At 46.6% G+C, this 12,954-nt stretch overlaps 1 long non-coding RNA gene across 2 annotated transcripts in view; it reads right to left on the bottom strand.

The window, feature by feature from the left end:
- Window positions 1-539: 539 nt before the first annotated feature.
- Window positions 540-12,954, bottom strand: part of LOC144339491 (uncharacterized) — a 50,699-nt gene continuing 38,284 nt past the window's right edge. For both annotated transcript variants that reach the window (XR_013414491.1, XR_013414492.1), the window contains exons 3-7: window positions 11,727-11,905; window positions 10,289-10,352; window positions 7,821-7,960; window positions 6,698-7,331; window positions 540-4,414 (exon numbers count right to left, since the gene is read on the bottom strand). This is a non-coding gene — a long non-coding RNA (uncharacterized LOC144339491). The remainder of the gene's footprint in view (window positions 4,415-6,697; window positions 7,332-7,820; window positions 7,961-10,288; window positions 10,353-11,726; window positions 11,906-12,954) is intronic.

Here is a 12,954-nt window from a genome sequence, read left to right on the forward strand (position 1 = left end):
ACCACATGTTCTACCATGGAGGAACCTTGAAAACATTATCTTAAGTGACATAAGTAAGACACAAAAGGGAAAATATCGTATGCTTCCACTAGGTATCCACGAGATACCTAGACTTGTCAAAGTCATAGAGACAAAAAGTCAAATTCATGAACCAAAGGGAGGAGGAATGAGTTTCCTGGGTGCAGAGTTTCAGTCTGGGAAGATGAAAGAATTCAGGAGATGGATGGTGGTGATGGTTGTACAACAATGTGAATGTACTTAATCCCACTGAACTCTATACTTCAGATGGCTAAAGCGGTATATATATATAATATATATATAGTATATATATAATATATATTATATTTTATATAATTTTAAGTTCCGGGATACACTGCAGAACGTGCAGGTTTGTTATGCAGGTATACATGTGCCATGATGGTTTGCCACACCTATCAACTTGTCATCTAGGCTTTAAGCCCCACTGCATTAGGTATTTGTTCTAATGCTCTCCCTCCCCTTGACCCCCAATCCCCCGATAGGCCCCAGTGTGTATTGTTCCCCTCCCTGTGTCCATGTGTTCTCAGTGTTCAACTCTAAAGTGGTACATTTTATCCATGATACATTTTTTTTTTCATAAAAAGGCAGGACACATGTCTGGAATTTTCAGGTCAGATGATGTAATGTAAGAGGCTTTCTTTTCAGCACACTGTGCTAAGGAGCCGTGGCTGGAACTCGCATTGGCATGGTGTCTCTGCAACTCCCTCTTCAGGCTCCTCACACACCCCGGGACCACCTGTGAGTCCCTAAGCTGCTCTTAGGCTTCACTCATTTTGAAAAGTGGGTCTTGGCCCCAGCTACACTTTGAGAGCTTTTGAAAAGTACAGATACCTGGGTCCCACCCTTGGAGAATCTGAATCAATTGGTGTGGTGGTGGAATCTGGTCTCCACATTGACTCAGAGCCTCCCAGGTTATTCTAATATGCAGGCAGAGTTGAGAACCACTGAATTCTGTTCTGAAAAAATCAGCAAGACCTTTTGTGGATATTATAGGTAAGTAAATCAAAACTGCAGCTGACGGTGCTGAGCAGACCCGTGGGGTGAGCTGTTGTGGGCAGGCGGGTTTATCCCGGCAAGGGTTCTGCAGGAGTGGGTAGGCCTGGAAGGGGGAATATCTGCACCCCCATTAAGAGGTAAGAAATCAGCAAGCCATGCTTAAGGAACATGCTTGTTGGGAGGGAGGAAAAGCAAGGTTAGGATTAAGTAATAAAACATGGACAAGAAGGCTTGCAGTTCCAAGCTGAAACGCTTGGAGTCTTTCTATTCCTGGGAGCAAATCTAACGCGTGGAAAATATTTGCTTCTGCAGAGAACTTCTTAGATTTCACTTCCAAGTGAAATCAGGTAAGTCAGTTGTAAGAAAAATCGTAATACAAGATTCTCTAAATAAGAATGTACTTAACCCGCTGCAATTCTCTGTCAAAATATCCCATGCCCCAGTCTCAAGGTAGGATTTCGTTCAGAACCGTATCTATCCCCACAAAACCACTTGAATAAAGTTAGGTTTATTTAATTCAGTGACTTGACCGAGTCAGTTTATTGGGGGATTGGGGATGAAAATCTAAAGGGAAAATACTGGACTAGTGTAAATTTAGACGTCTTGGCTCTGTCATTCTAAATCTTTTATGCAACAAAGTTGGAGAATCAATCAATTGCTCCAACTGGTTCCTTTTCCTAAACAATATTTTCTCTAAATCTTTTCATAGAATTGGTGGCAGTGAAATGACCATCATGTGCCAGTAAATCATGAAAACCTATCAGAGCATAATTTTTAAAAATCAAGAATGAGAAAGATGTCCTGCAGGAACAAAAGTCTTTATTTCATGGAAACAATTATGTGATGCTAAGAAGTTGATCGAGGCTCTGAAAGTCTCAGTGCATGGGATTATCTATCTTACTTATCTGTAAGTCACGTCTCTGTCAACCTTGCTTGTTCACGGGAGTTGGAAACTGAAAACCATAACAATCTCAATAACACTAGCCAACTTATATTGAGGGCTTACTATGTTGCAGGAGCTCTTTTGTGCACTTTGCAGGTACCAAGATCACTAATCCTCACAACAACAGCATGTGACAGGTGCTATTTTTGCCATCTCCAGTCTAAGGATGAGGAACCTGAGATGTAGAGAATAATTTCAATAATTTACCCAAGGTCACATGGCCAGTAAGTGGCAGACTGGATTTAAATCCAGCTGTCAGGTTATTTTAGATCAGAGCCTGGGTTCGTCATGTACCACTATTACCTTGGAAGAAGGAAGAAAAGGTAGAAACAAACACTTAGTAAGTGTTTATTAAGTGCCAGCTATTTTATACATTATGGTTTCATTGAACCCCTACCACATATCCTTAGCCCCATGCTACAGCCAATGAAACAAGGAAATGCGGACAGGGAGTTTAATGACTAGCTAGCAAGAGGCAGAGCTAGGACTTGAACCTTTATTTGTCTGACCATACACCTGTGAATTCTTCACTAAATAATGAAATTTCAGAGTAGCATTCATGCAAGACAGCATGCTTAAGGAGGAAAGTCTCTTGCTTAGAGTTTCATCCTTAACTTAGTGCAATTTTAACCAGTTTGCCTATCTGCTTTCCTTTTCGAAGCCAGGAAGTGTATGTGGGGTGGGAGGAAGAGGGAAGGTGGGTGAATCGCAGGAGAAATAAGTTTAATAGAGAAAATAAATGTCCAAGAGATGAGGATTATTAAACAAGCAGTATCTTAGCTATCCATCTTTGACTTCTTTGAGTGGAAGTTTTGGTTAAAAGCTATATGCTTTCTTTAAAGGAATCAAGGAAAGAGGTTGGATGAGTTTGTGAGCAGCGGTGAATCGATATGGGTCTGTAGCAACCTCAATTCTTGATTCCTTAGAAGAAAGAATTCGACTAGGGGACATAAGGCGTAGTGAGACCAAGGCAAGTTTTAGAGCAGGAGTGGAAGTTTACTAAAAAGTTTTAGAGCAGGGATAGAAGGAAGTAAAATACAGTTGGAAGAGGGTCAAGTGAGTGACTGGAGAGATTCAAATGTGCTGTTTGACTTTTGACTTAGGGTTGTAGACTTTGGCCTGCTTCCAGTGGGGTATGTCTGTTCTCCCCTGATCCTTCTCTTGGGGTGGACTGTCTGCATGTGCAGTGACCTGTCAGCCCTTGGGAGGGGCTGCGCGTGCGGTGTTTACTGAGGTCGTGTGCAGGCTCACTGGAGGCATTTTCCCCTTACCAGTCTAGGGCTCCTAGAGGAAGGTCACACACCAGTTAAACTCCGCCATTTTACCTCTTAGTGCACATGCTTGAGCTCACTCGCCTGACTCCTGAGATCTTATCGGGAGGCTGCTGCCCACAAGGTTCAGGTGTTTTCTGTCTATTAGGAGACTGCCTTTCCCTGGTGCCGGCTGCAATCAATTATTATTTTAGGGAGCAGTGGAACAACTTCCTGACCATCCCCTGATGGTTGTCTGACATTCCTGGGGTGGGGGTGGGGGTCTGCCCTGCTATGTCTGCCTAACTACCTACTGTTAACAAGTTTATCAGATACATTTAGTAAGCTTTCGAAAATTTGTATAAAAATAATCCTTAGTTACATTTAGAACACAAAATTAAGTTCAACTGCTAACTTTTTTAAAAACAGAAAACAGTTTTAACTCTTCCAAGAATACATTGCCTCTTACTCTAAACAACGTAATATCAATACGATTACTATTCCAAGATGATTAAACATATATCAGAAGGCATGCAGAGCTCAGATGGTTCTTGTGCGTATGCCCGGGCTTGCCCTTTCTTTCTTTGTCTGCCTGGTGAACTTCTCTGCAGACTCAAGGGCAAATTCTTCAGGACTCTTCTGAGAAGTCAGGCCTATTCCCTCTCTCCCACCCGCCACTGCCCTGCAGTCTTCTGGAGCTGTGGTTCTCACACTTTAGAGGACATCAGAATGAGGAGGGCTTGTTAAAACACAGATTGCCGGCTCCACCCCAGGAATTTCTGGTTCAGTAGTCTGGGTGGGGCTCCAGGATTTGTATGTCCCACAAGTTCCCAGCTGACTCTGCTGCTGCTTGCACAGTGACTACACTTTGAGGACGACTGCCCCAGAGGAAATTGCTCTCTCGTCTGTGCTGCCCTGGCCTGTTCAGTCATTTTATTTTGACTTGGGCCGAGCAGACAATTTCTGTATCTTCTCAAGGGTCTGTAATCTTCTCGAAGACAGAGTCTGGTTTGCAGGTCTTGGAGAAGGGTAATAGCAGAGAGTTGAGAGGCTTCCTGGAAGATGGCTGTGGCTGATCCAGGGCTGAGGAGTCTATCCAGTAACAAAGCTGAGGTCACAGGTCTCTGAAAACTGCATCCCAACCCCAGTCCCTGCTGGACTCACAGGCTCAGTGGAAAGCAGAAAGCTGTAAACACAGAGGTAGTTAAAAAAAAAAAAAGTAATGGCAGAAGCTTCCCTTTCTGAGACGCTGTAAGAAAGCATGAAACAAGGGAGAGAAGCGTCTTTTCATACTCCCAGACAAACCTCGCTTTTGTCACCCCAAGGAATTTAGGCCATTACTGATAATGCCTGAATGAGATGATGGTGCCCGGAGGAGCCGGGCATCATCCAAGGCTGTGCTGCCCAATCCGGTAGTCATTGGCTACATGTGGCTGTATATATGTAAATATAAATTACTTAGAACTAAAGAAAACCACACTAGCTTCATTTCAGGTGCTCTATAGTCACGGATGGCTCATGGCCACCCTGCTGGACAGCTCAACTCTAGAACATGTCCATCATTGCAGAAAGCTCGGTCGGCTAGCACCACTGGACGGGCTTGGACAGTGATGCCACAAGAGCAAGATGGTACACAGGGCATCCGGTATAATGTGTTTGTGCTCCTCTCCCTGCTTGCTATTCTGTCCAAGAATCTGCAAAGACTTTGGTATACCCCACAGAATGATGCCTGAGTGCATATGATGCCTCCGCTTCTCCTCTTTCCTGTTCTCACGGGCCAGGACTTTAGTGCCTAGTGTGGTAGGGGTACTCATGGGTCAGAAGCACACTGTTGGAGCTGAGAATAGGATTGCCCCTGGTCGGGGTGAGTCACTCTCTGGGACCCCTAGGAAGGCCCAAGGGTCCTTAACACGGGGCTGATGTCTGCCTGATGCCGAGGCTGTCGAGTTATGCTCTTTTTCTTTCGTTTTTTTATTATTATTATTATACTTTTTTTTTTTTTTTTTGGAGAAGGAGTCTCGCTCTGTTGCCTGGGCTGGAGTGCAGTGGCACAATCTCGGCTCACTGCAACCTCTGCCTCCTGGATTCAAGCAGTCCTCCCCCTCAGCCTCCTGAGTAGCTGGGATTAGAAGTGCCTGCCACCACGCCTAGCTAATTTATGTATTTTTAGTAGAGATGGGGTTTTGCCATGTTGGCCAGGCTGGTCTTGAACTCCTGACCTCAGGTGATCCGCCCACCTTGGCCTCCCGAGGTGCTGGGATTACAGGCGTGAGCCACCGCGCCCAGCTGAGTCATGCTCTTTCTATTTCTATCAGTGTTACTTGCTCCTCACCTTGTTCCTTCTGCTGCAGAAACCTCCCCTCCCCTCTCATACACAGGGTGCATACCTTTCTCTTGTCATTGCTCTTTGAAAGACAGCCTACACATTTGAGTTAGGATTTGGGAATTTAAAAGGATGGCAAGTGAAAAAGCAGAGTGGGGTTATCTGGATCAATGACAGTGTCTCCAAGACCTGGTCTGGTCCCTGTTTTATATTCAGTGATGAGGTTTCCTAGCCTCTCCTGGTGACACACCCAGGTCTGAAAAATCTCTCACCATAGACGAGTTTCCCAGCAGTAGGTAGCTTAAATGTTCCTTTACCTAATTCTTCCTTAACTCATCATAAAATGGGGGAAAAAAATTCTCATTTCCTCCTGACTGGCTAAAAGCTAAGAGAAATGGAAGGAAAAGGCATTCCAGAGTGCTTTGGGGGTTGCACATGGACCTGAGTTCTAGCAGATGGGCCCTTGCCCCCCTCTGCCATGGAAGCTCACAGCTCCTCTGCCCTCCGTATCACAGAGGTCTTAGTCAATGGGTGGGTAACAAAACATGGACCCTGCTTTGGCACACGGGGCACATTGAGGGGAAGGAGAACAGTGTAAGAGAAGCATGCTCAGCCAGGTAGTTGAAGGAGGTCCAGGGTGAGCCCAAGCTGTGCCCACAATTGGGCTTTTAAAAGGTGTAGAATGGGTGGTGGTGGGCAACTAGAAGTTTGTTTGTATGAGAGCCGGGGAGATTAATTATTTCAAGAGGACAGGAATGAGGGCACTACAGGCTTGAATCGGTCAGTACAAGGCCTAAGCTGGGACATGGGATGAAATCTCACATGCACGGTGCTGTCTGCCAGTCAGGTTTGTCTCCCAGCCCAGATTGTGGAGGGAAGGAGGAGAGTAAGAGCAGAGCTGCTACAGACACCCTGTAAAAGCTGACATCAAACTCCGTGAAACATGGCGCCCAGGCAACACACTGATTGGGGAATTCTCTGGCCAACTGTGACGAAGTAAGGTGTTGAGCAGAGGCATTCTTCCAGAGTTTCCCGCAGAACCCACATGGCTCTGACCCTTAGAGAGCTCCAGGCCATCAGAGATGGCACAGGAATGGGGTAGGAGGCAGGGGAGCCCCGTGGAAAGCCAGCAAAAACCTCACCTACCTGGAGAACTCAGCAATGCCAGAAGAGATTGAGATTCCTAGAGAATGGAGGAGCCGGGAACAAAAGAGAAGGATGGGATCCAGGAACAGGCCAAGAGAACCAGCTCGCTGCTTCTTCCTCTCCCTGCCAGAAAATTCTGTTCAGAAGCCATTAGGTAAGGCAGAACAAGGCAAGCCTCCACAGCTGAGTGGGGAGCAGGAAGTAGAGTGCCCAGAGCAGGAGGGTGGAGTCCACTGGGGTGAGATAGAGGCTCACATAAGGGGCGGGTGGTCCAGTGTGAGGTTGCGGCCCATGTGGAGTGAGGAGGGTGCCAACATAGGAGGGGGCAGCCCAGCATGTGTCGGAGACCAAAGCAGGGTCAGAAGCAGGTCCTGGCCAGGGAGGGTGTCCTGGCATGGAGACTCAGACCCTCAGTGGGGTGAGGAGGGGTCTGCACAGAAGGATGGCACAGGGCTGGATGGCAGAACTAGAGGAGTGAGGAGTGTCTATTGCAGGCACACCTTGCGCTTGGACTCAGTGCCCTGGGGAAGTGGGGAGGGCATCCACATAGAGGGTGGCCCAGGGCGGGATGCTGCTGTCCAGGCAAGGGAAGGAAGGTGTCCTCAGGAAGGGTGGCCCGGCATGAGTGTCCTGCCTGAGCAGAAAGAGGAAGGTGTTTCAGTGATCTGCAGGGTGGCTGAGAGTTCCACTCTGCTTTGTGTCCTGAGCCTCACAGAGCACAAGGCACTTAGTAGATGCCCAGGTAATGGTAATTGTTAAATGGATGATGAAATAAATGAGAAAAATCTGATTCAACTCTCATCTTGACCATATATTAGCTATGGAACATTGGATACGATCTTCATCTCCATCAGTGGGATACTGTGTGAAACTACTCAGAAAAGCTGAAGGAGCTGATTTTACTACACCTAACAGGAAAGAAGGCTCTGCCATTCTTTGCTGTGCAAGCCTTCCTCATATCAGAGAATGGCAGAGCCCTCTTTCCCTTTGGGCGGAGTAAAATCAGCCTAGCCTTCCCTTATCGGGTACCATGCTGCCCAGCCTCAGGTGCGTCCTTTGTGAGGTGAGCAGTGTGTGGAGCTGCTGAGTGATGTGTGGCTACAGTGGATGTGGAGAAACTCACCTGCAGGGAGTGAACAGGTGTGGCCATTGGTGTGCAGGCCTGCGGCCTTTCCCCATGCCCTGTTCAGCTTATTCAGCCTTGCTGGTCTCTGGGATCTACGGCAGTATCTGCTCACTCTCACAGCAAACACCACACTTTCACTGAAAAATGAGGCTATTAGTCTTGTTCACAGAGCACCAGGATCCCTCCCAGTTCTTTTGTTTGTTTGTTTGTTTGTTGTTTTTTGAGATAGAGTCTTGCTCTGTTGCCCAGGCTGGAGTGCAGTGGCGTAATCTCAGCTCACTGCAACCTGTGTCTCCTGGGTTCAAGTGATTCTCCTGCCTCAGCCTCCTGAATTGCTGGGACTACAGGCGCCCACCACCATGTCTGGCTACTCGTTTTGTATTTTTAGTAGAGACATGTATTTTAGTAGAGATGTTGGCCAGGCTGGTCTCGAACTCCTGACCTCAAGTGACTATGGTTCTACAACCTGAGTTCTCTTCTTGGATCAGTCATGTGACCTTGGGTCTGAGGCCTCAGGCCTCAGAATTTCCCTCCTGACACTGCGGGCCTGTGCAGACAGAAAGGACAAACTACCTGCCCAGAGCCTGTGGTCTGAAGGTACCTCAGAGACCTTGTGATCAACCTCCGACCCCTTCCCCCACACCCACTACAGCACAGTTACGTGTCTGTGAAAATACACGTTCATAAAAGACCACCTACTAAATAATTTCTAAGTTGTTATTCTAAACCAAACTTTGTTGTACTTTCGTAAATGCAGTTTTTATTTTTAATTAATGATATTATCTTTGCAGCCCTGAATCAGACTTTCCTGGATCCCCTTGGGTGTTCTTATCTACGCCAATGGGGCTTCAGTTCGCATTTTAAAGGTGACGTTGCCCCAAATTTTATCTCCACCAGATCTTCTCTTCTGAACTGCGGATCCAGATATCAAACGGCCTCTTGCACATGATGACTTGGCTATCTCTCAGGTCGTCCCTGTCCACAGGGTGGATTCTCAACTCATCAGCTCCCTCCTCTGACACCACTCCTCCCCTGACAGGGTCCTCCTACTCCCCTCGGAGAACAGCAGCACTCACAGAGGCCAGCCCCTAAGTCAAGCTGATCTTTGTCTCCATTGCCAATATCGCTGTTTCCAGGCACCATCCTCTCTCGCTGCTATTACTGCAAACTGCCACCCAGCTGGTCTCTCCACCTCCAGCCTTGCCACGCTGCCCCCTTGCCCAGTCCATGTCAGACTCTACCACGCTGACCTTCGGAAAACGTAACTCCGTATGCATCACTTCCCTACTGAAAGCTCCGATTGGTCACTATGCCCTTTAAGATAGTCTGAAATCCTCAGCAGGGTTGATAAGCAGCTTTATGTGGGACTCGCTTTGCCAGGTTAGCAAGGGCCTTCCCTGATTTTAGCGCTGAAGTCTGGAATTCTCCTTAGTCCTTGGCAGACTGGATGGGCTCATCACTCCCCTCTTCTCATTCCTCTGCTCCACCCCTACCCCACAACTCACCCTCTGTCTGTCCCCTCAGCAGTCTTCCTGCCTCCTACTGGCAATGCTCTCTGCCCCAGCCCCTTTGCTTTGTAACTTTGAGATCCCCCTCCCAGTCTCAGGGGACAGAGGACTTCCTCAAAGCTGTCTCCTGGACTCCCCAGGCCAGGTGACTCACCCCTGCTGGGTAGCACTCTTAGTTCCCCTTGTGGCACTTAAATGCATTATTTTAATCACTGGGTTACTGGAGGCCTCCTTCTCTGACTGTAGATGCTGCAGGCAGAGGCTGAATCATGTTTGCCCCCTGTCATCACCTGTGGTCTGGCACAACTGCCTGCTGCAGGTTTCAGTGGTGATTTTTAGATGAATCGTGATGCACACAGGCACAGTCTACACACGGAACGTTGTGTTTATCTGTTGTCTTGGCTCTGAGACAGGCAGTCTCAGAAAGTGAAAAACAGTTGGCTTATAAATACATGATAAAACGTTGACAATCACTCATAATTAAGTAGACATACATTAAAATAATAATGTTCACTTTTTTTCTTTGAGACAAAGTCTCCCTCCATTGCCAGGCTGAGGTGCGGTGGCATGATCATGGCTCATGGCACCTCAAGCTTCTGGGCTCAAGGGATCCTCCTGCCTCAGCCTCCTGAGTGGCTACAACTATAGGAACATTCTACCACACCAGACTAATTTTTTTTTTTTTTTTTTGTAGAGATGGGTTTCACTATGTTGCCCAGGTTGGTCTCAAATTCCCAGCCTCAAGCAATCCTCCTGCCTTGGCCTCCCAGAGTGCTGGGATTACAGGTTTGAGCCACCATGCTCGGCCTAAGGTTCACTTTTTACCTACTAGATTCATAAAGATCACAAAATGTGAAGAAGTGGGGGACACCAGCAGGCGCTCTCCTCCCTGGGGTAGGAGCATAAATCTGCGAGAATCCTCGAAGAGCAACTTGGCAATCTTTCCCAAAAGCTTACCTGTACATAGTTTTTTTTCACAGTTTCACTCTTAGAAATGTATTCTACAAATATTCTTAGAGATCTGTACAGAAAAGAACAAACAAGAATATTCAACACGTTATTGTTAGAAATGAGAAAAAAATGGGAAAAAAATATGCTACCTATCCATCGAAAGAAAACTGGTTAAATAAATTAGGCAAGTACTTCTAACAGAGTATTATAAAGGAATTTTTTCAATGAGGTAGATTTACATAAGCTTATATGAAGCAATCCTCAAAGTGGGGGGTGGGGGGGCAGGAAATGAAAAAGGTCCACAATGTGTTTCTTTTTTGTTGTAATTTTAAAAGGAAATATGCGTGTGTGTTAATACGCATACAAATACTTCTGGAAGAATACACAAGAAACTCGTAGCAATAATCACCTCTGGGGAGAGAGAGTGGGATCTGGGATAGGAGAGAAATTTATTCATTCTATATTCTGTTTTAAGTGTTTAAATAATTTAATACAGGCATACAGTCACTATTTTTGTTGTTGTTGTTGTTTGTTTGTTTTGAGATGGAGTCTTGCTCTGTCGCCCAGGCTGGAGTGCAGTGGTGCAGTCTTGGCTCACTGCAAGCTCTGCCTCCCAGGTTCATGCCATTCTCTTGCCTCAGCCTCCCGAGTAGGTGGGACTACAGGCGCCCGCCACCACGCCTGGCTAATTTTTTGTATTTTTAGTAGAAACGGGGTTTCACCGTGTTAGCCAGGTTGGTCTCGATCTCCTGACCTTGTGATCCACCCACCTCGGCCTCCCAAAGTGCTGGGATTACAGGTATGAGCCACCATGCCCGGCCATAAATTCACTTTTCAATACTACAAAAAGAAAACTCCATGTTTTTTTTTTAAGAAGAAAAAAGCTAGTGAATTTGCATCTGCCCAAGGTTCTAGCAATGTTCCTTCCTTCCTTCCTTTCTCCATCTTTTCTTTTTTTCCCTTTCTTTCTGCCCATTCTCTCCTCCTTTCTAAGAAAATTGTCTTTCCAGAATCTTCTAACAATATTAAATAAATAAGATTAGACTAGCTCTTCATCTCTGAGCTGGGAGTCCAGGCTGGACTGGGCGAGTTTACCCTCACATGGGGCTGAGTGCTGCTGTCTCTCTTACTAATGGGGTACCTTGTAGCCTGCCTTTCATCCTCCTGCCCACCTTCTCCCCAGCCATGTCCTGGCATCAGCTGCAACAGCTCCCAGCTTCTCACTCCTCCCACTTTCTGCTCGAGGGCTCCTCTGCCACCATCATGTGAGATGCTGAGGACACTCATTTTGTCATTCTGATATGTGTGGAAACCTGGGTGTAGGGGAGGGTTTACCACCCTGGGGTGACCTGTGATCCACGGGATCCCCCCTCACTGCTTACTAGGGGTCCCCAGCGGTATCGAGCTCCAGTTTCTTACTGGCCTGACCAGCTCAGTAACTTACCTTGGTTGGTTTGTCCTCTTTCCAGTTGTCTCTTCTCAGCCTCTCACTCCTGTTTCTTGGGATTGCTTTTCAAAATAAACCACCATGCTGTGCTAGGCTCTGCTTGTTGCGGAAACGCAGACTAAGACACCATCCCTCATCATTCCTGGAGAGTTCTGGAGTCCTTGTAGACCTGTGGACTGAGACCACACTTCCTTCAAAGAGATACAACAATTGTTCCTGCGAGTTCCTCTCTCTCTCTCTCTCTCCCTTTCCTCCTCTCTATTAATGTGAGGATGGCATTCTGCTATGGGTTGAATGTTTGTGTGCCCCCAAATTCTGTACTGAAATGCAATCAGCAATGTGATGATATTAGGAGGTGGGGCCCGTGGGAGGTGATTAGACCACCACCTTTGGGATAGGATCAACGCCCTTATTAAGGAGACACCAGAGAGCTGCCTGGCCTCTTCCACCATGTGAAGACACAGCTAGAAGGTACCATCTGTGTGCCAGAGAGTGGACCCTCACCAGACACCAAGTTTGCTGGCTCCTTGATCTTGAACTTCCCAGCCTCCAGCACTGTGAGAAATAAATTTCTGTTGTTCATAAGCCATCTAGTTTGTAGTATTTTGTTAAAGCAGCCTGAATGGACTCAGATGCCTTTATAAACCTAGGTATTCTATTCCAAAATTGCCTTCCAGCCCAACAGAAGCATGTTATAGATTCTCCAGGTAGAAGCATTTGTTGTAAAAAACTAACTGTACTCTTGACATTGAGATCATCTTGTATCAATTTTAGATCCCTGAACTAAATGATCCCTGATGATTTAAAAAGCAAGAGAACCTCTGAGTCTAACTCATTCCAGTCCCTGTGGCGGAAGGCAAACATAGTTCACTCGTTTAGAAACCAAGGTTCCCTGCACAGAAAGTGCCAGGCCAGCCCAGCAAGCCCTGATGCAAGATCACTATTTATTTTGTCATCCTGAGGCCAGAGTTCCCTCAAGGGGCTGCTGTTGGCTTTCAGACAAGCCTGGAAAACGGTCTGGTGGCCTCTTTGATCCTGCCCCTTTTTCTGGGTGGTGCTCTCTCTTTTCTCTGTGTTCTATTTTCAAAATAAACCATCTCAGTTGGCTGTGATAAATTCAGTGAAGGAAATTTCAAGTTGAGAATGGTGAGAAGACCTGCAGAAGGGAAGCTATATATAGCCTATTTTTAATGGCCGTAGTAACATAATTCCCTTTACATTACTG

This window comes from Macaca mulatta, chromosome 2, assembly GCF_049350105.2.
Source record: "Macaca mulatta isolate MMU2019108-1 chromosome 2, T2T-MMU8v2.0, whole genome shotgun sequence".
NCBI lineage: Eukaryota > Metazoa > Chordata > Mammalia > Primates > Cercopithecidae > Macaca > Macaca mulatta.